Here is a 19318-nt window from a genome sequence, read left to right as displayed (position 1 = left end):
CGGATAATTTTTTTCCTCCGAAAATAAACTGAGTCCGGAGACTGGCGGTGCCATGCCGCATAGCGGGACCAGCGCGTTGAATCCTACGCCAGAACGGCCCCGGCGGCGCGAATGTCTCGGGCCGTCGAGGTCTGCTGCTTTGTCATAAAAGGGAGTTTCGATGGGCATGTCATGGGTGCGATCATACCAGCACTAATGCACCGGATTCCATCAGAACTCCGCAGTTAAGCGTGCTTGGGCGAGAGTAGCACTAGGATGGGTGACCCCCTGGGAAGTCCTCGTGTTGCACCCCTTTTATTTTTTGCCCGCTTTTTTATTTTTTGATAATATTTATTTTTAATTTTCTGGCTTTTGGCTTTTCCACTTCGGATAATTTTTTTCCCCCGAAAATAAACTGAGTCCGGAGACTGGCGGTGCCATGCCGCATAGCGGGACCAGCGCGTTGAATCCTACGCCAGAACGGCCCCGGCGGCGCGAATGTCTCGGGCCGTCGAGGTCTGCTGCTTTGTCATAAAAGGGAGTTTCGATGGGCATGTCATGGGTGCGATCATACCAGCACTAATGCACCGGATCCCATCAGAACTCTGCAGTTAAGCGTGCTTGGGCGAGAGTAATACTAGGATGGGTGACCCCCTGGGAAGTCCTCGTGTTGCACCCCTTTTATTTTTTGCCCGCTTTTTTATTTTTTGATAATATTTATTTTTAATTTTTTGGCTTTTGGCTTTTCCTCTTCGGATAATTTTTTTCCCCCGAAAATAAACTGAGTCCGGAGACTCGCGGTGCCATGCCGCATAGCGGAACAGCGCGTTGAATCCTATGCCAGAACGGCCCCGGCAGCGCGAATGTCTCGGGCCGTCGAGGTCTGCTGCTTTGTCATAAAAGGGAGTTTCGAAGGGCATGTCATGGGTGCGATCATACCAGCACTAATGCACCGGATCCCATCAGAACTCCGCAGTTAAGCGTGCTTGGGCGAGAGTAGTACTAGGATGGGTGACCCCCGGGGAAGTCCTCGTGTTGCACCCTTTTTATTTTTTTCTCCAATTTTTTATTTTTTGATAATATTTATTTTTAATTTTTCGGCTTTTGGCTTTTCCTCTTCGGATAATTTTTTTCCTCCGAAAATAAACTGAGTCCGGAGACTGGCGGTGCCATGCCGCATAGCGGGACCAGCGCGTTGAATCCTACGCCAGAACGGCCCCGGCGGCGCGAATGTCTCGGGCCGTCGAGGTCTGCTGCTTTGTCATAAAAGGGAGTTTCGATGGGCATGTCATGGGTGCGATCATACCAGCACTAATGCACCGGATCCCATCAGAACTCCGCAGTTAAGCGTGCTTGGGCGAGAGTAGTACTAGGATGGGCGACCCCCTGGGAAGTCCTCGTGTTGCACCCCTTTTATTTTTTGCCCGCTTTTTTATTTTTTGATAATATTTATTTTTAATTTTCTGGCTTTTGGCTTTTCCACTTCGGATAATTTTTTCCCCCGAAAATAAACTGAGTCCGGAGACTCGCGGTGCCATGCCGCATAGCGGAACGGCGCGTTGAATCCTACGCCAGAACGGCCCCGGCAGCGCGAATGCCTCGGGCCGTCGAGGTCTGCTGCTTTGTCATAAAAGGGAGTTTCGAAGGGCATGTCATGGGTGCGATCATACCAGCACTAATGCACCGGATCCGATCAGAACTCCGCAGTTAAGCGTGCTTGGGCGAGAGTAGTACTAGGATGGGTGACCCCCTGGGAAGTCCTCGTGTTGCACCCTTTTTATTTTTTGCCCGCTTTTTTATTTTTTGATAATATTTATTTTTAATTTTTCGGCTTTTGGCTTTTCCTCTTCGGATAATTTTTTTTTCCCGAAAATAAACTGAGTCCGGAGACGGGCGGTGCCATGCCGCATAGCGGAACAGCGCGTTGAATCCTACGCCAGAACGGCCCCGGCAGCGCGAATGTCTCGGGCCGTCGCGGTCTGCTGCTTTGTCATAAAAGGGAGTTTCGAAGGGCATGCCATGGGTGCGATCATACCAGCACTAATGCACCGGATCCCATCATAACTCCGCAGTTAAGCGTGCTTGGGCGAGAGAAGTACTAGGATGGGTGACCCCCTGGGAAGTCCTCGTGTTGCACCCTTTTTATTTTTTGCCCGCTTTTTTATTTTTTGATAATATTTATTTTTAATTTTTTGGCTTTTGGCTTTTCCTCTTCGGATAATTTTTTCCCCCCGAAAATAAACTGAGTCCGGAGACTGGCGGTGCCATGCCGCATAGCGGAACAGCGCGTTGAATCATACGCCAGAACGGCCCCGGCAGCGCGAATGTCTCGGGCCGTCGAGGTCTGCTGCTTTGTCATAAAAGGGAGTTTTGAAGGGCATGTCATGGGTGCAATCATACCAGCACTAATGCACCGGATCCCATCAGAACTCTGCAGTTAAGCGTGCTTGGGCGAGAGTAGTACTAGGATGGGTGACCCCCTGGAAAGTCCTCGTGTTGCACCCCTTTTATTTTTTGCCCGCTTTTTTATTTTTTGATAACATTTATTTTTTATTTTTCGGCTTTTGGCTTTTCCTCTTCGGATAATTTTTTTCCCCCGAAAATAAACTGAGTCCGGAGACTCGCGGTGCCATGCCGCATAGCGGAACAGCGCGTTGAATCCTACGCCAGAACGGCCCCGGCAGCGCGAATGTCTCGGGCCGTCGAGGTCTGCTGCATTGTCATAAAAGGGAGTTTCGAAGGGCATGTCATGGGTGCGATCATACCAGCACTAATGCACCGGATCCCATCAGAACTCCGCAGTTAAGCGTGCTTGGGCGAGAGTAGTACTAGGATGGGTGACCCCCTAGGAAGTCCTCGTGTTGCACCCCTTTTATTTTTTGCCCGCTTTTTTATTTTTTGATAATATTTATTTTTAATTTTTTGGCTTTTGGCTTTTCCTCTTCGGATAATTTTTTTCCCCCGAAAATAAACTGAGTCCGGAGACTCGCGGTGCCATGCCGCATAGCGGAACAGCGCGTTGAATCCTATGCCAGAACGGCCCCGGCAGCGCGAATGTCTCGGGCCGTCGAGGTCTGCTGCTTTGTCATAAAAGGGAGTTTCGAAGGGCATGTCATGGGTGCGATCATACCAGCACTAATGCACCGGATCCCATCAGAACTCCGCAGTTAAGCGTGCTTGGGCGAGAGTAGTACTAGGATGGGTGACCCCCGGGGAAGTCCTCGTGTTGCACCCTTTTTATTTTTTTCTCCAATTTTTTATTTTTTGATAATATTTATTTTTAATTTTTCGGCTTTTGGCTTTTCCTCTTCGGATAATTTTTTTCCTCCGAAAATAAACTGAGTCCGGAGACTGGCGGTGCCATGCCGCATAGCGGGACCAGCGCGTTGAATCCTACGCCAGAACGGCCCCGGCGGCGCGAATGTCTCGGGCCGTCGAGGTCTGCTGCTTTGTCATAAAAGGGAGTTTCGATGGGCATGTCATGGGTGCGATCATACCAGCACTAATGCACCGGATCCCATCAGAACTCCGCAGTTAAGCGTGCTTGGGCGAGAGTAGTACTAGGATGGGCGACCCCCTGGGAAGTCCTCGTGTTGCACCCCTTTTATTTTTTGCCCGCTTTTTTATTTTTTGATAATATTTATTTTTAATTTTCTGGCTTTTGGCTTTTCCACTTCGGATAATTTTTTCCCCCGAAAATAAACTGAGTCCGGAGACTCGCGGTGCCATGCCGCATAGCGGAACGGCGCGTTGAATCCTACGCCAGAACGGCCCCGGCAGCGCGAATGCCTCGGGCCGTCGAGGTCTGCTGCTTTGTCATAAAAGGGAGTTTCGAAGGGCATGTCATGGGTGCGATCATACCAGCACTAATGCACCGGATCCGATCAGAACTCCGCAGTTAAGCGTGCTTGGGCGAGAGTAGTACTCGGATGGGTGACCCCCTGGGAAGTCCTCGTGTTGCACCCTTTTTATTTTTTGCCCGCTTTTTTATTTTTTGATAATATTTATTTTTAATTTTTCGGCTTTTGGCTTTTCCTCTTCGGATAATTTTTTTTTCCCGAAAATAAACTGAGTCCGGAGACGGGCGGTGCCATGCCGCATAGCGGAACAGCGCGTTGAATCCTACGCCAGAACGGCCCCGGCAGCGCGAATGTCTCGGGCCGTCGCGGTCTGCTGCTTTGTCATAAAAGGGAGTTTCGAAGGGCATGCCATGGGTGCGATCATACCAGCACTAATGCACCGGATCCCATCATAACTCCGCAGTTAAGCGTGCTTGGGCGAGAGAAGTACTAGGATGGGTGACCCCCTGGGAAGTCCTCGTGTTGCACCCTTTTTATTTTTTGCCCGCTTTTTTATTTTTTGATAATATTTATTTTTAATTTTTTGGCTTTTGGCTTTTCCTCTTCGGATAATTTTTTCCCCCCGAAAATAAACTGAGTCCGGAGACTGGCGGTGCCATGCCGCATAGCGGAACAGCGCGTTGAATCATACGCCAGAACGGCCCCGGCAGCGCGAATGTCTCGGGCCGTCGAGGTCTGCTGCTTTGTCATAAAAGGGAGTTTTGAAGGGCATGTCATGGGTGCAATCATACCAGCACTAATGCACCGGATCCCATCAGAACTCTGCAGTTAAGCGTGCTTGGGCGAGAGTAGTACTAGGATGGGTGACCCCCTGGAAAGTCCTCGTGTTGCACCCCTTTTATTTTTTGCCCGCTTTTTTATTTTTTGATAACATTTATTTTTTATTTTTCGGCTTTTGGCTTTTCCTCTTCGGATAATTTTTTTCCCCCGAAAATAAACTGAGTCCGGAGACTCGCGGTGCCATGCCGCATAGCGGAACAGCGCGTTGAATCCTACGCCAGAACGGCCCCGGCAGCGCGAATGTCTCGGGCCGTCGAGGTCTGCTGCATTGTCATAAAAGGGAGTTTCGAAGGGCATGTCATGGGTGCGATCATACCAGCACTAATGCACCGGATCCCATCAGAACTCCGCAGTTAAGCGTGCTTGGGCGAGAGTAGTACTAGGATGGGTGACCCCCTAGGAAGTCCTCGTGTTGCACCCCTTTTATTTTTTGCCCGCTTTTTTATTTTTTGATAATATTTATTTTTAATTTTTTGGCTTTTGGCTTTTCCTCTTCGGATAATTTTTTTCCCCCGAAAATAAACTGAGTCCGGAGACTCGCGGTGCCATGCCGCATAGCGGAACAGCGCGTTGAATCCTATGCCAGAACGGCCCCGGCAGCGCGAATGTCTCGGGCCGTCGAGGTCTGCTGCTTTGTCATAAAAGGGAGTTTCGAAGGGCATGTCATGGGTGCGATCATACCAGCACTAATGCACCGGATCCCATCAGAACTCCGCAGTTAAGCGTGCTTGGGCGAGAGTAGTACTAGGATGGGTGACCCCCGGGGAAGTCCTCGTGTTGCACCCTTTTTATTTTTTTCTCCAATTTTTTATTTTTTGATAATATTTATTTTTAATTTTTCGGCTTTTGGCTTTTCCTCTTCGGATAATTTTTTTCCTCCGAAAATAAACTGAGTCCGGAGACTGGCGGTGCCATGCCGCATAGCGGGACCAGCGCGTTGAATCCTACGCCAGAACGGCCCCGGCGACGCGAATGTCTCGGGCCGTCGAGGTCTGCTGCTTTGTCATAAAAGGGAGTTTCGATGGGCATGTCATGGGTGCGATCATACCAGCACTAATGCACCGGATCCCATCAGAACTCCGCAGTTAAGCGTGCTTGGGCGAGAGTAGTACTAGGATGGGCGACCCCCTGGGAAGTCCTCGTGTTGCACCCCTTTTATTTTTTGCCCGCTTTTTTATTTTTTGATAATATTTATTTTTAATTTTCCGGCTTTTGGCTTTTCCACTTCGGATAATTTTTTCCCCCGAAAATAAACTGAGTCCGGAGACTCGCGGTGCCATGCCGCATAGCGGAACGGCGCGTTGAATCCTACGCCAGAACGGCCCCGGCAGCGCGAATGCCTCGGGCCGTCGAGGTCTGCTGCTTTGTCATAAAAGGGAGTTTCGAAGGGCATGTCATGGGTGCGATCATACCAGCACTAATGCACCGGATCCGATCAGAACTCCGCAGTTAAGCGTGCTTGGGCGAGAGTAGTACTAGGATGGGTGACCCCCTGGGAAGTCCTCGTGTTGCACCCTTTTTATTTTTTGCCCGCTTTTTTATTTTTTGATAATATTTATTTTTAATTTTTCGGCTTTTGGCTTTTCCTCTTCGGATAATTTTTTTTTCCCGAAAATAAACTGAGTCCGGAGACTGGCGGTGCCATGCCGCATAGCGGAACAGCGCGTTGAATCCTACGCCAGAACGGCCCCGGCAGCGCGAATGTCTCGGGCCGTCGCGGTCTGCTGCTTTGTCATAAAAGGGAGTTTCGAAGGGCATGCCATGGGTGCGATCATACCAGCACTAATGCACCGGATCCCATCATAACTCCGCAGTTAAGCGTGCTTGGGCGAGAGAAGTACTAGGATGGGTGACCCCCTGGGAAGTCCTCATGTTGCACCCTTTTTATTTTTTGCCCGCTTTTTTATTTTTTGATAATATTTATTTTTAATTTTTTGGCTTTTGGCTTTTCCTCTTCGGATAATTTTTTCCCCCCGAAAATAAACTGAGTCCGGAGACTGGCGGTGCCATGCCGCATAGCGGAACAGCGCGTTGAATCATACGCCAGAACGGCCCCGGCAGCGCGAATGTCTCGGGCCGTCGAGGTCTGCTGCTTTGTCATAAAAGGGAGTTTTGAAGGGCATGTCATGGGTGCGATCATACCAGCACTAATGCACCGGATCCCATCAGAACTCTGCAGTTAAGCGTGCTTGGGCGAGAGTAGTACTAGGATGGGTGACCCCCTGGAAAGTCCTCGTGTTGCACCCCTTTTATTTTTTGCCCGCTTTTTTATTTTTTGATAACATTTATTTTTTATTTTTCGGCTTTTGGCTTTTCCTCTTCGGATAATTTTTTTCCCCCGAAAATAAACTGAGTCCGGAGACTCGCGGTGCCATGCCGCATAGCGGAACAGCGCGTTGAATCCTACGCCAGAACGGCCCCGGCAGCGCGAATGTCTCGGGCCGTCGAGGTCTGCTGCATTGTCATAAAAGGGAGTTTCGAAGGGCATGTCATGGGTGCGATCATACCAGCACTAATGCACCGGATCCCATCAGAACTCCGCAGTTAAGCGTGCTTGGGCGAGAGTAGTACTAGGATGGGTGACCCCCTAGGAAGTCCTCGTGTTGCACCCTTTTTATTTTTTTCTCCACTTTTTTATTTTTTGATAATATTTATTTTTAATTTTTCGGCTTTTGGCTTTTCCTCTTCGGATAATTTTTTTTCCCCGAAAATAAACTGAGTCCGGGGACTGGCGGTGCCATGCCGCATAGCGGGACCAGCGCGTTGAATCCTACGCCAGAACGGCCCCGGCGGCGCGAATGTCTCGGGCCGTCGAGGTCTGCTGCTTTGTCATAAAAGGGAGTTTCGATGGGCATGTCATGGGTGCGATCATACCAGCACTAATGCACCGGATCCCATCAGAACTCTGCAATTAAGCGTGCTTGGGCGAGAGTAATACTAGGATGGGTGACCCCCTGGGAAGTCCTCGTGTTGCACCCCTTTTATTTTTTGCCCGCTTTTTTATTTTTTGATAATATTTATTTTTAATTTTTTGGCTTTTGGCTTTTCCTCTTCGGATAATTTTTTTCCCCCGAAAATAAACTGAGTCCGGAGACTCGCGGTGCCATGCCGCATAGCGGAACAGCGCGTTGAATCCTATGCCAGAACGGCCCCGGCAGCGCGAATGTCTCGGGCCGTCGAGGTCTGCTGCTTTGTCATAAAAGGGAGTTTCGAAGGGCATGTCATGGGTGCGATCATACCAGCACTAATGCACCGGATCCCATCAGAACTCCGCAGTTAAGCGTGCTTGGGCGAGAGTAGTACTAGGATGGGTGACCCCCGGGGAAGTCCTCGTGTTGCACCCTTTTTATTTTTTTCTCCAATTTTTTATTTTTTGATAATATTTATTTTTAATTTTTCGGCTTTTGGCTTTTCCTCTTCGGATAATTTTTTTCCTCCGAAAATAAACTGAGTCCGGAGACTGGCGGTGCCATGCCGCATAGCGGGACCAGCGCGTTGAATCCTACGCCAGAACGGCCCCGGCGGCGCGAATGTCTCGGGCCGTCGAGGTCTGCTGCTTTGTCATAAAAGGGAGTTTCGAAGGGCATGTCATGGGTGCGATCATACCAGCACTAATGCACCGGATCCCATCAGAACTCCGCAGTTAAGCGTGCTTGGGCGAGAGTAGTACTAGGATGGGTGACCCCCTAGGAAGTCCTCGTGTTGCACCCTTTTTATTTTTTTCTCCACTTTTTTATTTTTTGATAATATTTATTTTTAATTTTTCGGCTTTTGGCTTTTCCTCTTCGGATAATTTTTTTCCCCCGAAAATAAACTGAGTCCGGGGACTGGCGGTGCCATGCCGCATAGCGGGACCAGCGCGTTGAATCCTACGCCAGAACGGCCCCGGCGGCGCGAATGTCTCGGGCCGTCGAGGTCTGCTGCTTTGTCATAAAAGGGAGTTTCGATGGGCATGTCATGGTTGCGATCATACCAGCACTAATGCACCGGATCCCATCAGAACTCTGCAGTTAAGCGTGCTTGGGCGAGAGTAATACTAGGATGGGTGACCCCCTGGGAAGTCCTCGTGTTGCACCCCTTTTATTTTTTGCCCGCTTTTTTATTTTTTGATAATATTTATTTTTAATTTTTTGGCTTTTGGCTTTTCCTCTTCGGATAATTTTTTTCCCCCGAAAATAAACTGAGTCCGGAGACTCGCGGTGCCATGCCGCATAGCGGAACAGCGCGTTGAATCCTATGCCAGAACGGCCCCGGCAGCGCGAATGTCTCGGGCCGTCGAGGTCTGCTGCTTTGTCATAAAAGGGAGTTTCGAAGGGCATGTCATGGGTGCGATCATACCAGCACTAATGCACCGGATCCCATCAGAACTCCGCAGTTAAGCGTGCTTGGGCGAGAGTAGTACTAGGATGGGTGACCCCCGGGGAAGTCCTCGTGTTGCACCCTTTTTATTTTTTTCTCCAATTTTTTATTTTTTGATAATATTTATTTTTAATTTTTCGGCTTTTGGCTTTTCCTCTTCGGATAATTTTTTTCCTCCGAAAATAAACTGAGTCCGGAGACTGGCGGTGCCATGCCGCATAGCGGGACCAGCGCGTTGAATCCTACGCCAGAACGGCCCCGGCGGCGCGAATGTCTCGGGCCGTCGAGGTCTGCTGCTTTGTCATAAAAGGGAGTTTCGAAGGGCATGTCATGGGTGCGATCATACCAGCACTAATGCACCGGATCCCATCAGAACTCCGCAGTTAAGCGTGCTTGGGCGAGAGTAGTACTAGGATGGGTGACCCCCTAGGAAGTCCTCGTGTTGCACCCTTTTTATTTTTTTCTCCACTTTTTTATTTTTTGATAATATTTATTTTTAATTTTTCGGCTTTTGGCTTTTCCTCTTCGGATAATTTTTTTCCCCCGAAAATAAACTGAGTCCGGGGACTGGCGGTGCCATGCCGCATAGCGGGACCAGCGCGTTGAATCCTACGCCAGAACGGCCCCGGCGGCGCGAATGTCTCGGGCCGTCGAGGTCTGCTGCTTTGTCATAAAAGGGAGTTTCGATGGGCATGTCATGGTTGCGATCATACCAGCACTAATGCACCGGATCCCATCAGAACTCTGCAGTTAAGCGTGCTTGGGCGAGAGTAATACTAGGATGGGTGACCCCCTGGGAAGTCCTCGTGTTGCACCCCTTTTATTTTTTGCCCGCTTTTTTATTTTTTGATAATATTTATTTTTAATTTTTTGGCTTTTGGCTTTTCCTCTTCGGATAATTTTTTTCCCCCGAAAATAAACTGAGTCCGGAGACTCGCGGTGCCATGCCGCATAGCGGAACAGCGCGTTGAATCCTATGCCAGAACGGCCCCGGCAGCGCGAATGTCTCGGGCCGTCGAGGTCTGCTGCTTTGTCATAAAAGGGAGTTTCGAAGGGCATGTCATGGGTGCGATCATACCAGCACTAATGCACCGGATCCCATCAGAACTCCGCAGTTAAGCGTGCTTGGGCGAGAGTAGTACTAGGATGGGTGACCCCCGGGGAAGTCCTCGTGTTGCACCCTTTTTATTTTTTTCTCCAATTTTTTATTTTTTGATAATATTTATTTTTAATTTTTCGGCTTTTGGCTTTTCCTCTTCGGATAATTTTTTTCCTCCGAAAATAAACTGAGTCCGGAGACTGGCGGTGCCATGCCGCATAGCGGGACCAGCGCGTTGAATCCTACGCCAGAACGGCCCCGGCGGCGCGAATGTCTCGGGCCGTCGAGGTCTGCTGCTTTGTCATAAAAGGGAGTTTCGATGGGCATGTCATGGGTGCGATCATACCAGCACTAATGCACCGGATCCCATCAGAACTCCGCAGTTAAGCGTGCTTGGGCGAGAGTAGTACTAGGATGGGTGACCCCCTGGGAAGTCCTCGTGTTGCACCCCTTTTATTTTTTGCCCGCTTTTTTATTTTTTGATAATATTTATTTTTAATTTTCCGGCTTTTGGCTTTTCCACTTCGGATAATTTTTTTCCCCCGAAAATAAACTGAGTCCGGAGACTCGCGGTGCCATGCCGCATAGCGGAACCGCGCGTTGAATCCTACGCCAGAACGGCCCCGGCAGCGCGAATGCCTCGGGCCGTCGAGGTCTGCTGCTTTGTCATAAAAGGGAGTTTCGAAGGGCATGTCATGGGTGCGATCATACCAGCACTAATGCACCGGATCCGATCAGAACTCCGCAGTTAAGCGTGCTTGGGCGAGAGTAGTACTAGGATGGGTGACCCCCTGGGAAGTCCTCGTGTTGCACCCTTTTTATTTTTTGCCCGCTTTTTTATTTTTTGATAATATTTATTTTTAATTTTTCGGCTTTTGGCTTTTCCTCTTCGGATAATTTTTTTTTTCCGAAAATAAACTGAGTCCGGAGACTGACGGTGCCATGCCGCATAGCGGAACAGCGCGTTGAATCCTACGCCAGAACGGCCCCGGCAGCGCGAATGTCTCGGGCCGTCGCGGTCTGCTGCTTTGTCATAAAAGGGAGTTTCGAAGGGCATGCCATGGGTGCGATCATACCAGCACTAATGCACCGGATCCCATCATAACTCCGCAGTTAAGCGTGCTTGGGCGAGAGAAGTACTAGGATGGGTGACCCCCTGGGAAGTCCTCGTGTTGCACCCTTTTTATTTTTTGCCCGCTTTTTTATTTTTTGATAATATTTATTTTTAATTTTTTGGCTTTTGGCTTTTCCTCTTCGGATAATTTTTTCCCCCCGAAAATAAACTGAGTCCGGAGACTGGCGGTGCCATGCCGCATAGCGGAACAGCGCGTTGAATCATACGCCAGAACGGCCCCGGCAGCGCGAATGTCTCGGGCCGTCGAGGTCTGCTGCTTTGTCATAAAAGGGAGTTTTGAAGGGCATGTCATGGGTGCGATCATACCAGCACTAATGCACCGGATCCCATCAGAACTCTGCAGTTAAGCGTGCTTGGGCGAGAGTAGTACTAGGATGGGTGACCCCCTGGAAAGTCCTCGTGTTGCACCCCTTTTATTTTTTGCCCGCTTTTTTATTTTTTGATAACATTTATTTTTTATTTTTCGGCTTTTGGCTTTTCCTCTTCGGATAATTTTTTTCCCCCGAAAATAAACTGAGTCCGGAGACTCGCGGTGCCATGCCGCATAGCGGAACAGCGCGTTGAATCCTACGCCAGAACGGCCCCGGCAGCGCGAATGTCTCGGGCCGTCGAGGTCTGCTGCATTGTCATAAAAGGGAGTTTCGAAGGGCATGTCATGGGTGCGATCATACCAGCACTAATGCACCGGATCCCATCAGAACTCCGCAGTTAAGCGTGCTTGGGCGAGAGTAGTACTAGGATGGGTGACCCCCTAGGAAGTCCTCGTGTTGCACCCTTTTTATTTTTTTCTCCACTTTTTTATTTTTTGATAATATTTATTTTTAATTTTTCGGCTTTTGGCTTTTCCTCTTCGGATAATTTTTTTCCTCCGAAAATAAACTGAGTCCGGAGACTGGCGGTGCCATGCCGCATAGCGGGACCAGCGCGTTGAATCCTACGCCAGAACGGCCCCGGCGGCGCGAATGTCTCGGGCCATCGAGGTCTGCTGCTTTGTCATAAAAGGGAGTTTCGATGGGCATGTCATGGGTGCGATCATACCAGCACTAATGCACCGGATCCCATCAGAACTCCGCAGTTAAGCGTGCTTGGGCGAGAGTAGTACTAGGATGGGCGACCCCCTGGGAAGTCCTCGTGTTGCACCCCTTTTATTTTTTGCCCGCTTTTTTATTTTTTGATAATATTTATTTTTAATTTTCCGGCTTTTGGCTTTTCCACTTCGGATAATTTTTTCCCCCGAAAATAAACTGAGTCCGGAGACTCGCGGTGCCATGCCGCATAGCGGAACGGCGCGTTGAATCCTACGCCAGAACGGCCCCGGCAGCGCGAATGCCTCGGGCCGTCGAGGTCTGCTGCTTTGTCATAAAAGGGAGTTTCGAAGGGCATGTCATGGGTGCGATCATACCAGCACTAATGCACCGGATCCGATCAGAACTCCGCAGTTAAGCGTGCTTGGGCGAGAGTAGTACTAGGATGGGTGACCCCCTGGGAAGTCCTCGTGTTGCACCCTTTTTATTTTTTGCCCGCTTTTTTATTTTTTGATAATATTTATTTTTAATTTTTCGGCTTTTGGCTTTTCCTCTTCGGATAATTTTTTTTTTCCGAAAATAAACTGAGTCCGGAGACGGGCGGTGCCATGCCGCATAGCGGAACAGCGCGTTGAATCCTACGCCAGAACGGCCCCGGCAGCGCGAATGTCTCGGGCCGTCGCGGTCTGCTGCTTTGTCATAAAAGGGAGTTTCGAAGGGCATGCCATGGGTGCGATCATACCAGCACTAATGCACCGGATCCCATCATAACTCCGCAGTTAAGCGTGCTTGGGCGAGAGAAGTACTAGGATGGGTGACCCCCTGGGAAGTCCTCGTGTTGCACCCTTTTTATTTTTTGCCCGCTTTTTTATTTTTTGATAATATTTATTTTTAATTTTTTGGCTTTTGGCTTTTCCTCTTCGGATAATTTTTTCCCCCCGAAAATAAACTGAGTCCGGAGACTGGCGGTGCCATGCCGCATAGCGGAACAGCGCGTTGAATCATACGCCAGAACGGCCCCGGCAGCGCGAATGTCTCGGGCCGTCGAGGTCTGCTGCTTTGTCATAAAAGGGAGTTTTGAAGGGCATGTCATGGGTGCGATCATACCAGCACTAATGCACCGGATCCCATCAGAACTCTGCAGTTAAGCGTGCTTGGGCGAGAGTAGTACTAGGATGGGTGACCCCCTGGAAAGTCCTCGTGTTGCACCCCTTTTATTTTTTGCCCGCTTTTTTATTTTTTGATAACATTTATTTTTTATTTTTCGGCTTTTGGCTTTTCCTCTTCGGATAATTTTTTTCCCCCGAAAATAAACTGAGTCCGGAGACTCGCGGTGCCATGCCGCATAGCGGAACAGCGCGTTGAATCCTACGCCAGAACGGCCCCGGCAGCGCGAATGTCTCGGGCCGTCGAGGTCTGCTGCATTGTCATAAAAGGGAGTTTCGAAGGGCATGTCATGGGTGCGATCATACCAGCACTAATGCACCGGATCCCATCAGAACTCCGCAGTTAAGCGTGCTTGGGCGAGAGTAGTACTAGGATGGGTGACCCCCTAGGAAGTCCTCGTGTGGCACCCTTTTTATTTTTTTCTCCACTTTTTTATTTTTTGATAATATTTATTTTTAATTTTTCGGCTTTTGGCTTTTCCTCTTCGGATAATTTTTTTCCCCCGAAAATAAACTGAGTCCGGAGACTGGCGGTGCCATGCCGCATAGCGGGACCAGCGCGTTGAATCCTACGCCAGAACGGCCCCGGCGGCGCGAATGTCTCGGGCCATCGAGGTCTGCTGCTTTGTCATAAAAGGGAGTTTCGATGGGCATGTCATGGGTGCGATCATACCAGCACTAATGCACCGGATCCCATCAGAACTCTGCAGTTAAGCGTGCTTGGGCGAGAGTAATACTAGGATGGGTGACCCCCTGGGAAGTCCTCGTGTTGCACCCCTTTTATTTTTTGCCCGCTTTTTTATTTTTTGATAATATTTATTTTTAATTTTTTGGCTTTTGGCTTTTCCTCTTCGGATAATTTTTTTCCCCCGAAAATAAACTGAGTCCGGAGACTCGCGGTGCCATGCCGCATAGCGGAACAGCGCGTTGAATCCTATGCCAGAACGGCCCCGGCAGCGCGAATGTCTCGGGCCGTCGAGGTCTGCTGCTTTGTCATAAAAGGGAGTTTCGAAGGGCATGTCATGGGTGCGATCATACCAGCACTAATGCACCGGATCCCATCAGAACTCCGCAGTTAAGCGTGCTTGGGCGAGAGTAGTACTAGGATGGGTGACCCCCGGGGAAGTCCTCGTGTTGCACCCTTTTTATTTTTTTCTCCAATTTTTTATTTTTTGATAATATTTATTTTTAATTTTTCGGCTTTTGGCTTTTCCTCTTCGGATAATTTTTTTCCTCCGAAAATAAACTGAGTCCGGAGACTGGCGGTGCCATGCCGCATAGCGGGACCAGCGCGTTGAATCCTACGCCAGAACGGCCCCGGCGGCGCGAATGTCTCGGGCCGTCGAGGTCTGCTGCTTTGTCATAAAAGGGAGTTTCGATGGGCATGTCATGGGTGCGATCATACCCGCACTAATGCACCGGATCCCATCAGAACTCCGCAGTTAAGCGTGCTTGGGCGAGAGTAGTACTAGGATGGGTGACCCCCTGGGAAGTCCTCGTGTTGCACCCCTTTTATTTTTTGCCCGCTTTTTTATTTTGTGATAATATTTATTTTTAATTTTTCGGCTTTTGGCTTTTCCTCTTCGGATAATTTTTTTCCCCCGAAAATAAACTGAGTCCGGAGACTCGCGGTGCCATGCCGCATAGCGGAACAGCGCGTTGAATCCTACGCCAGAACGGCCCCGGCAGCGCGAATGTCTCGGGCCGTCGAGGTCTGCTGCATTGTCATAAAAGGGAGTTTCGAAGGGCATGTCATGGGTGCGATCATACCAGCACTAATGCACCGGATCCCATCAGAACTCCGCAGTTAAGCGTGCTTGGGCGAGAGTAGTACTAGGATGGGTGACCCCCTAGGAAGTCCTCGTGTTGCACCCTTTTTATTTTTTTCTCCACTTTTTTATTTTTTGATAATATTTATTTTTAATTTTTCGGCTTTTGACTTTTCCTCTTCGGATAATTTTTTTCCCCCGAAAATAAACTGAGTCCGGAGACTGGCGGTGCCATGCCGCATAGCGGGACCAGCGCGTTGAATCCTACGCCAGAACGGCCCCGGCGGCGCGAATGTCTCGGGCCGTCGAGGTCTGCTGCTTTGTCATAAAAGGGAGTTTCGATGGGCATGTCATGGGTGCGATCATACCAGCACTAATGCACCGGATCCCATCAGAACTCCGCAGTTAAGCGTGCTTGGGCGAGAGTAGTACTAGGATGGGTGACCCCCTGGGAAGTCCTCGTGTTGCACCCCTTTTATTTTTTGCCCGCTTTTTTATTTTTTGATAATATTTATTTTTAATTTTTCGGCTTTTGGCTTTTCCTCTTCGGATAATTTTTTTCCCCCGAAAATAAACTGAGTCCGGAGACTGGCGGTGCCATGCCGCAATGCGGAACAGCGCGTTGAATCATACGCCAGAACGGCCCCGGCAGCGCGAATGTCTCGGGCCGTCGAGGTCTGCTGCTTTGTCATAAAAGGGAGTTTTGAAGGGCATGTCATGGGTGCGATCATACCAGCACTAATGCACCGGATCCCATCAGAACTCTGCAGTTAAGCGTGCTTGGGCGAGAGTAGTACTAGGATGGGTGACCCCCTGGAAAGTTCTCGTGTTGCACCCCTTTTATTTTTTGCCCGCTTTTTTATTTTTTGATAACATTTATTTTTTATTTTTCGGCTTTTGGCTTTTCCTCTTCGGATAATTTTTTTCCCCCGAAAATAAACTGAGTCCGGAGACTCGCGGTGCCATGCCGCATAGCGGAACAGCGCGTTGAATCCTACGCCAGAACGGCCCCGGCAGCGCGAATGTCTCGGGCCGTCGAGGTCTGCTGCATTGTCAAAAAAGGGAGTTTCGAAGGGCATGTCATGGGTGCGATCATACCAGCACTAATGCACCGGATCCCATCAGAACTCCGCAGTTAAGCGTGCTTGGGCGAGAGTAGTACTAGGATGGGTGACCCCCTAGGAAGTCCTCGTGTTGCACCCTTTTTATTTTTTTCTCCACTTTTTTATTTTTTGATAATATTTATTTTTAATTTTTCGGCTTTTGGCTTTTGCTCTTCGGATAATTTTTTTCCCCCGAAAATAAACTGAGTCCGGAGACTGGCGGTGCCATGCCGCATAGCGGGACCAGCGCGTTGAATCCTACGCCAGAACGGCCCCGGCGGCGCGAATGTCTCGGGCCGTCGAGGTCTGCTGCTTTGTCATAAAAGGGAGTTTCGATGGGCATGTCATGGGTGCGATCATACCAGCACTAATGCACCGGATCCCATCAGAACTCCGCAGTTAAGCGTGCTTGGGCGAGAGTAGTACTAGGATGGGTGACCCCCTGGGAAGTCCTCGTGTTGCACCCCTTTTATTTTTTGCCCGCTTTTTTATTTTTTGATAATATTTATTTTTAATTTTCCGGCTTTTGGCTTTTCCACTTCGGATAATTTTTTTCCCCCGAAAATAAACTGAGTCCGGAGACTCGCGGTGCCATGCCGCATAGCGGAACAGCGCGTTGAATCCTACGCCAGAACGGCCCCGGCAGCGCGAATGCCTCGGGCCGTCGAGGTCTGCTGCTTTGTCATAAAAGGGAGTTTCGAAGGGCATGTCATGGGTGCGATCATACCAACACTAATGCACCGGATCCGATCAGAACTCCGCAGTTAAGCGTGCTTGGGCGAGAGTAGTACTAGGATGGGTGACCCCCTGGGAAGTCCTCGTGTTGCACCCTTTTTATTTTTTGCCCGCTTTTTTATTTTTTGATAATATTTATTTTTAATTTTTCGGCTTTTGGCTTTTCCTCTTCGGATAATTTTTTTTTCCCGAAAATAAACTGAGTCCGGAGACTGGCGGTGCCATGCCGCATAGCGGAACAGCGCGTTGAATCCTACGCCAGAACGGCCCCGGCGGCGCGAATGTCTCGGGCCGTCGCGGTCTGCTGCTTTGTCATAAAAGGGAGTTTCGAAGGGCATGCCATGGGTGCGATCGTACCAGCACTAATGCACCGGATCCCATCATAACTCCGCAGTTAAGCGTGCTTGGGCGAGAGAAGTACTAGGATGGGTGACCCCCTGGGAAGTCCTCGTGTTGCACCCTTTTTATTTTTTGCCCGCTTTTTTATTTTTTGATAATATTTATTTTTAATTTTTTGGCTTTTGGCTTTTCCTCTTCGGATAATTTTTTCCCCCCGAAAATAAACTGAGTCCGGAGACTGGCGGTGCCATGCCGCATAGCGGAACAGCGCGTTGAATCATACGCCAGAACGGCCCCGGCAGCGCGAATGTCTCGGGCCGTCGAGGTCTGCTGCTTTGTCATAAAAGGGAGTTTTGAAGGGCATGTCATGGGTGCGATCATACCAGCACTAATGCACCGGATCCCATCAGAACTCTGCAGTTAAGCGTGCTTGGGCGAGAGTAGTACTAGGATGGGTGACCCCCTGGAAAGTCCTCGTGTTGCACCCCTTTTATTTTTTGCCCGCTTTTTTATTTTTTGATAACATTTATTTTTTATTTTTCGGCTTTTGGCTTTTCCTCTTCGGATAATTTTTTTCCCCCGAAAATAAACTGAGTCCGGAGACTCGCGGTGCCATGCCGCATAGCGGAACAGCGCGTTGAATCCTACGCCAGAACGGCCCCGGCAGCGCGAATGTCTCGGGCCGTCGAGGTCTGCTGCATTGTCATAAAAGGGAGTTTCGAAGGGCATGTCATGGGTGCGATCATACCAGCACTAATGCACCGGATCCCATCAGAACTCCGCAGTTAAGCGTGCTTGGGCGAGAGTAGTACTAGGATGGGTGACCCCCTAGGAAGTCCTCGTGTTGCACCCTTTTTATTTTTTTCTCCACTTTTTTATTTTTTGATAATATTTATTTTTAATTTTTCGGCTTTTGGCTTTTCCTCTTCGGATATTTTTTTTCCCCCGAAAATAAACTGAGTCCGGAGACCGGCGGTGCCATGCCGCATAGCGGGACCAGCGCGTTGAATCCTACGCCAGAACGGCCCCGGCGGCGCGAATGTCTCGGGCCGTCGAGGTCTGCTGCTTTGTCATAAAAGGGAGTTTCGATGGGCATGTCATGGGTGCGATCATACCAGCACTAATGCACCGGATCCCATCAGAACTCCGCTGTTAAGCGTGCTTGGGCGAGAGTAGTACTAGGATGGGTGACCCCCTGGGAAGTCTTCGTGTTGCACCCCTTTTATTTTTTGCCCGCTTTTTTATTTTTTGATAATATTTATTTTTAATTTTTCGGCTTTTGGCTTTTCCTCTTCGGATAATTTTTTTCCCCCGAAAATAAACTGAGTCCGGAGACTCGCGGTGCCATGCCGCATAGCGGAACAGCGCGTTGAATCCTACGCCAGAACGGCCCCGGTAGCGCGAATGTCTCGGGCCGTCGAGGTCTGCTGCATTGTCATAAAAGGGAGTTTCGAAGGGCATGTCATGGGTGCGATCATACCAGCACTAATGCACCGGATCCCATCAGAACTCCGCAGTTAAGCGTGCTTGGGCGAGAGTAGTACTAGGATGGGTGACCCCCTAGGAAGTCCTCGTGTTGCACCCTTTTTATTTTTTTCTCCACTTTTTTATTTTTTGATAATATTTATTTTTAATTTTTCGGCTTTTGGCTTTTCCTCTTCGGATAATTTTTTTCTCCCGAAAATAAACTGAGTCCGGAGACTGGCGGTGCCATGCCGCATAGCGGGACCAGCGCGTTGAATCCTACGCCAGAACGGCCCCGGCGGCGCGAATGTCTCGGGCCGTCGAGGTCTGCTGCTTTGTCATAAAAGGGAGTTTCGATGGGCATGTCATGGGTGCGATCATACCAGCACTAATGCACCGGATACCATCAGAACTCCGCAGTTAAGCGTGCTTGGGCGAGAGTAGTACTAGGATGGGTGACCCCCTGGGAAGTCCTCGTGTTGCACCCCTTTTATTTTTTGCCCGC

At 49.5% G+C, this 19318-nt stretch overlaps 52 non-coding genes and 1 pseudogene across 52 annotated transcripts; all 53 read left to right on the top strand.

Moving 5' to 3' along the window:
* Positions 1-173: 173 nt before the first annotated feature.
* LOC149756385 (5S ribosomal RNA) lies at positions 174-292 on the top strand. Its single transcript, XR_016406907.1, has one exon. It is a non-coding gene; the product is annotated as a 5S ribosomal RNA (ribosomal RNA).
* A 247-nt stretch (positions 293-539) lies between these two features.
* LOC149756384 (5S ribosomal RNA) lies at positions 540-658 on the top strand. The gene has a single exon (XR_016405472.1). It is a non-coding gene; the product is annotated as a 5S ribosomal RNA (ribosomal RNA).
* Positions 659-904: 246 nt separating this feature from the next.
* Positions 905-1023, top strand: LOC149756383 (5S ribosomal RNA). Its single transcript, XR_016401748.1, has one exon. It is a non-coding gene; the product is annotated as a 5S ribosomal RNA (ribosomal RNA).
* A 248-nt stretch (positions 1024-1271) lies between these two features.
* LOC149756382 (5S ribosomal RNA) lies at positions 1272-1390 on the top strand. Its single transcript, XR_016413036.1, has one exon. It is a non-coding gene; the product is annotated as a 5S ribosomal RNA (ribosomal RNA).
* Positions 1391-1635: 245 nt separating this feature from the next.
* LOC149756381 (5S ribosomal RNA) lies at positions 1636-1754 on the top strand. Its single transcript, XR_016404232.1, has one exon. It is a non-coding gene; the product is annotated as a 5S ribosomal RNA (ribosomal RNA).
* Positions 1755-2000: 246 nt separating this feature from the next.
* Positions 2001-2119, top strand: LOC149756380 (5S ribosomal RNA). The gene has a single exon (XR_016406559.1). It is a non-coding gene; the product is annotated as a 5S ribosomal RNA (ribosomal RNA).
* Positions 2120-2365: 246 nt separating this feature from the next.
* Positions 2366-2484, top strand: LOC149756379 (5S ribosomal RNA). The gene has a single exon (XR_016405865.1). It is a non-coding gene; the product is annotated as a 5S ribosomal RNA (ribosomal RNA).
* A 246-nt stretch (positions 2485-2730) lies between these two features.
* LOC149756378 (5S ribosomal RNA) lies at positions 2731-2849 on the top strand. The gene has a single exon (XR_016402109.1). It is a non-coding gene; the product is annotated as a 5S ribosomal RNA (ribosomal RNA).
* Positions 2850-3095: 246 nt separating this feature from the next.
* Positions 3096-3214, top strand: LOC149756377 (5S ribosomal RNA). The gene has a single exon (XR_016401747.1). It is a non-coding gene; the product is annotated as a 5S ribosomal RNA (ribosomal RNA).
* Positions 3215-3462: 248 nt separating this feature from the next.
* On the top strand, positions 3463-3581 carry LOC149756376 (5S ribosomal RNA). The gene has a single exon (XR_016413035.1). It is a non-coding gene; the product is annotated as a 5S ribosomal RNA (ribosomal RNA).
* A 245-nt stretch (positions 3582-3826) lies between these two features.
* On the top strand, positions 3827-3945 carry LOC149756375 (5S ribosomal RNA). Its single transcript, XR_016405115.1, has one exon. It is a non-coding gene; the product is annotated as a 5S ribosomal RNA (ribosomal RNA).
* Positions 3946-4191: 246 nt separating this feature from the next.
* LOC149756374 (5S ribosomal RNA) lies at positions 4192-4310 on the top strand. Its single transcript, XR_016406558.1, has one exon. It is a non-coding gene; the product is annotated as a 5S ribosomal RNA (ribosomal RNA).
* A 246-nt stretch (positions 4311-4556) lies between these two features.
* On the top strand, positions 4557-4675 carry LOC149756373 (5S ribosomal RNA). Its single transcript, XR_016405864.1, has one exon. It is a non-coding gene; the product is annotated as a 5S ribosomal RNA (ribosomal RNA).
* A 246-nt stretch (positions 4676-4921) lies between these two features.
* On the top strand, positions 4922-5040 carry LOC149756372 (5S ribosomal RNA). Its single transcript, XR_016402108.1, has one exon. It is a non-coding gene; the product is annotated as a 5S ribosomal RNA (ribosomal RNA).
* A 246-nt stretch (positions 5041-5286) lies between these two features.
* LOC149756371 (5S ribosomal RNA) lies at positions 5287-5405 on the top strand. The gene has a single exon (XR_016401746.1). It is a non-coding gene; the product is annotated as a 5S ribosomal RNA (ribosomal RNA).
* Positions 5406-5653: 248 nt separating this feature from the next.
* On the top strand, positions 5654-5772 carry LOC149756370 (5S ribosomal RNA). Its single transcript, XR_016413034.1, has one exon. It is a non-coding gene; the product is annotated as a 5S ribosomal RNA (ribosomal RNA).
* Positions 5773-6017: 245 nt separating this feature from the next.
* Positions 6018-6136, top strand: LOC149756369 (5S ribosomal RNA). The gene has a single exon (XR_016404231.1). It is a non-coding gene; the product is annotated as a 5S ribosomal RNA (ribosomal RNA).
* A 246-nt stretch (positions 6137-6382) lies between these two features.
* LOC149756368 (5S ribosomal RNA) lies at positions 6383-6501 on the top strand (annotated as a pseudogene).
* A 246-nt stretch (positions 6502-6747) lies between these two features.
* Positions 6748-6866, top strand: LOC149756367 (5S ribosomal RNA). The gene has a single exon (XR_016405311.1). It is a non-coding gene; the product is annotated as a 5S ribosomal RNA (ribosomal RNA).
* A 246-nt stretch (positions 6867-7112) lies between these two features.
* LOC149756366 (5S ribosomal RNA) lies at positions 7113-7231 on the top strand. The gene has a single exon (XR_016402328.1). It is a non-coding gene; the product is annotated as a 5S ribosomal RNA (ribosomal RNA).
* A 248-nt stretch (positions 7232-7479) lies between these two features.
* On the top strand, positions 7480-7598 carry LOC149756365 (5S ribosomal RNA). Its single transcript, XR_016408204.1, has one exon. It is a non-coding gene; the product is annotated as a 5S ribosomal RNA (ribosomal RNA).
* A 246-nt stretch (positions 7599-7844) lies between these two features.
* Positions 7845-7963, top strand: LOC149756364 (5S ribosomal RNA). The gene has a single exon (XR_016401744.1). It is a non-coding gene; the product is annotated as a 5S ribosomal RNA (ribosomal RNA).
* A 248-nt stretch (positions 7964-8211) lies between these two features.
* Positions 8212-8330, top strand: LOC149756363 (5S ribosomal RNA). Its single transcript, XR_016402327.1, has one exon. It is a non-coding gene; the product is annotated as a 5S ribosomal RNA (ribosomal RNA).
* Positions 8331-8578: 248 nt separating this feature from the next.
* LOC149756362 (5S ribosomal RNA) lies at positions 8579-8697 on the top strand. Its single transcript, XR_016407785.1, has one exon. It is a non-coding gene; the product is annotated as a 5S ribosomal RNA (ribosomal RNA).
* Positions 8698-8943: 246 nt separating this feature from the next.
* On the top strand, positions 8944-9062 carry LOC149756361 (5S ribosomal RNA). Its single transcript, XR_016401743.1, has one exon. It is a non-coding gene; the product is annotated as a 5S ribosomal RNA (ribosomal RNA).
* Positions 9063-9310: 248 nt separating this feature from the next.
* LOC149756360 (5S ribosomal RNA) lies at positions 9311-9429 on the top strand. Its single transcript, XR_016402326.1, has one exon. It is a non-coding gene; the product is annotated as a 5S ribosomal RNA (ribosomal RNA).
* Positions 9430-9677: 248 nt separating this feature from the next.
* On the top strand, positions 9678-9796 carry LOC149756359 (5S ribosomal RNA). Its single transcript, XR_016407784.1, has one exon. It is a non-coding gene; the product is annotated as a 5S ribosomal RNA (ribosomal RNA).
* Positions 9797-10042: 246 nt separating this feature from the next.
* On the top strand, positions 10043-10161 carry LOC149756358 (5S ribosomal RNA). The gene has a single exon (XR_016401742.1). It is a non-coding gene; the product is annotated as a 5S ribosomal RNA (ribosomal RNA).
* Positions 10162-10409: 248 nt separating this feature from the next.
* Positions 10410-10528, top strand: LOC149756357 (5S ribosomal RNA). The gene has a single exon (XR_016412402.1). It is a non-coding gene; the product is annotated as a 5S ribosomal RNA (ribosomal RNA).
* Positions 10529-10774: 246 nt separating this feature from the next.
* LOC149756356 (5S ribosomal RNA) lies at positions 10775-10893 on the top strand. Its single transcript, XR_016404230.1, has one exon. It is a non-coding gene; the product is annotated as a 5S ribosomal RNA (ribosomal RNA).
* A 246-nt stretch (positions 10894-11139) lies between these two features.
* Positions 11140-11258, top strand: LOC149756355 (5S ribosomal RNA). Its single transcript, XR_016406556.1, has one exon. It is a non-coding gene; the product is annotated as a 5S ribosomal RNA (ribosomal RNA).
* A 246-nt stretch (positions 11259-11504) lies between these two features.
* On the top strand, positions 11505-11623 carry LOC149756354 (5S ribosomal RNA). The gene has a single exon (XR_016405310.1). It is a non-coding gene; the product is annotated as a 5S ribosomal RNA (ribosomal RNA).
* Positions 11624-11869: 246 nt separating this feature from the next.
* LOC149756353 (5S ribosomal RNA) lies at positions 11870-11988 on the top strand. Its single transcript, XR_016402324.1, has one exon. It is a non-coding gene; the product is annotated as a 5S ribosomal RNA (ribosomal RNA).
* A 248-nt stretch (positions 11989-12236) lies between these two features.
* Positions 12237-12355, top strand: LOC149756352 (5S ribosomal RNA). The gene has a single exon (XR_016413032.1). It is a non-coding gene; the product is annotated as a 5S ribosomal RNA (ribosomal RNA).
* A 245-nt stretch (positions 12356-12600) lies between these two features.
* Positions 12601-12719, top strand: LOC149756351 (5S ribosomal RNA). Its single transcript, XR_016404229.1, has one exon. It is a non-coding gene; the product is annotated as a 5S ribosomal RNA (ribosomal RNA).
* A 246-nt stretch (positions 12720-12965) lies between these two features.
* Positions 12966-13084, top strand: LOC149756350 (5S ribosomal RNA). The gene has a single exon (XR_016406555.1). It is a non-coding gene; the product is annotated as a 5S ribosomal RNA (ribosomal RNA).
* Positions 13085-13330: 246 nt separating this feature from the next.
* LOC149756349 (5S ribosomal RNA) lies at positions 13331-13449 on the top strand. The gene has a single exon (XR_016405309.1). It is a non-coding gene; the product is annotated as a 5S ribosomal RNA (ribosomal RNA).
* A 246-nt stretch (positions 13450-13695) lies between these two features.
* Positions 13696-13814, top strand: LOC149756348 (5S ribosomal RNA). The gene has a single exon (XR_016406237.1). It is a non-coding gene; the product is annotated as a 5S ribosomal RNA (ribosomal RNA).
* A 248-nt stretch (positions 13815-14062) lies between these two features.
* LOC149756347 (5S ribosomal RNA) lies at positions 14063-14181 on the top strand. The gene has a single exon (XR_016405471.1). It is a non-coding gene; the product is annotated as a 5S ribosomal RNA (ribosomal RNA).
* A 246-nt stretch (positions 14182-14427) lies between these two features.
* Positions 14428-14546, top strand: LOC149756346 (5S ribosomal RNA). Its single transcript, XR_016401741.1, has one exon. It is a non-coding gene; the product is annotated as a 5S ribosomal RNA (ribosomal RNA).
* A 248-nt stretch (positions 14547-14794) lies between these two features.
* LOC149756345 (5S ribosomal RNA) lies at positions 14795-14913 on the top strand. The gene has a single exon (XR_016400798.1). It is a non-coding gene; the product is annotated as a 5S ribosomal RNA (ribosomal RNA).
* Positions 14914-15159: 246 nt separating this feature from the next.
* Positions 15160-15278, top strand: LOC149756344 (5S ribosomal RNA). Its single transcript, XR_016402323.1, has one exon. It is a non-coding gene; the product is annotated as a 5S ribosomal RNA (ribosomal RNA).
* A 248-nt stretch (positions 15279-15526) lies between these two features.
* On the top strand, positions 15527-15645 carry LOC149756343 (5S ribosomal RNA). The gene has a single exon (XR_016412390.1). It is a non-coding gene; the product is annotated as a 5S ribosomal RNA (ribosomal RNA).
* A 246-nt stretch (positions 15646-15891) lies between these two features.
* LOC149756342 (5S ribosomal RNA) lies at positions 15892-16010 on the top strand. Its single transcript, XR_016404325.1, has one exon. It is a non-coding gene; the product is annotated as a 5S ribosomal RNA (ribosomal RNA).
* Positions 16011-16256: 246 nt separating this feature from the next.
* LOC149756341 (5S ribosomal RNA) lies at positions 16257-16375 on the top strand. The gene has a single exon (XR_016402322.1). It is a non-coding gene; the product is annotated as a 5S ribosomal RNA (ribosomal RNA).
* Positions 16376-16623: 248 nt separating this feature from the next.
* LOC149756340 (5S ribosomal RNA) lies at positions 16624-16742 on the top strand. The gene has a single exon (XR_016412380.1). It is a non-coding gene; the product is annotated as a 5S ribosomal RNA (ribosomal RNA).
* Positions 16743-16988: 246 nt separating this feature from the next.
* On the top strand, positions 16989-17107 carry LOC149756339 (5S ribosomal RNA). The gene has a single exon (XR_016407173.1). It is a non-coding gene; the product is annotated as a 5S ribosomal RNA (ribosomal RNA).
* Positions 17108-17353: 246 nt separating this feature from the next.
* LOC149756338 (5S ribosomal RNA) lies at positions 17354-17472 on the top strand. Its single transcript, XR_016408587.1, has one exon. It is a non-coding gene; the product is annotated as a 5S ribosomal RNA (ribosomal RNA).
* Positions 17473-17718: 246 nt separating this feature from the next.
* LOC149756337 (5S ribosomal RNA) lies at positions 17719-17837 on the top strand. Its single transcript, XR_016405308.1, has one exon. It is a non-coding gene; the product is annotated as a 5S ribosomal RNA (ribosomal RNA).
* Positions 17838-18083: 246 nt separating this feature from the next.
* On the top strand, positions 18084-18202 carry LOC149756336 (5S ribosomal RNA). The gene has a single exon (XR_016402321.1). It is a non-coding gene; the product is annotated as a 5S ribosomal RNA (ribosomal RNA).
* Positions 18203-18450: 248 nt separating this feature from the next.
* Positions 18451-18569, top strand: LOC149756335 (5S ribosomal RNA). The gene has a single exon (XR_016404400.1). It is a non-coding gene; the product is annotated as a 5S ribosomal RNA (ribosomal RNA).
* A 246-nt stretch (positions 18570-18815) lies between these two features.
* On the top strand, positions 18816-18934 carry LOC149756334 (5S ribosomal RNA). Its single transcript, XR_016402320.1, has one exon. It is a non-coding gene; the product is annotated as a 5S ribosomal RNA (ribosomal RNA).
* A 248-nt stretch (positions 18935-19182) lies between these two features.
* Positions 19183-19301, top strand: LOC149756333 (5S ribosomal RNA). The gene has a single exon (XR_016404942.1). It is a non-coding gene; the product is annotated as a 5S ribosomal RNA (ribosomal RNA).
* The last annotated feature ends 17 nt before the right edge of the window (positions 19302-19318 follow it).

This window comes from Phoenix dactylifera, chromosome 4 (assembly GCF_051530095.1).
Source record: "Phoenix dactylifera cultivar Ajwa chromosome 4, Ajwa_hap1_PhDact_Kaust_v1.1, whole genome shotgun sequence".
Classification (NCBI taxonomy): Eukaryota; Viridiplantae; Streptophyta; class Magnoliopsida; order Arecales; family Arecaceae; genus Phoenix; species Phoenix dactylifera.
Note: the sequence above shows the minus strand (reverse complement) of the source record. Positions and strands in the feature narration are given on the sequence as shown.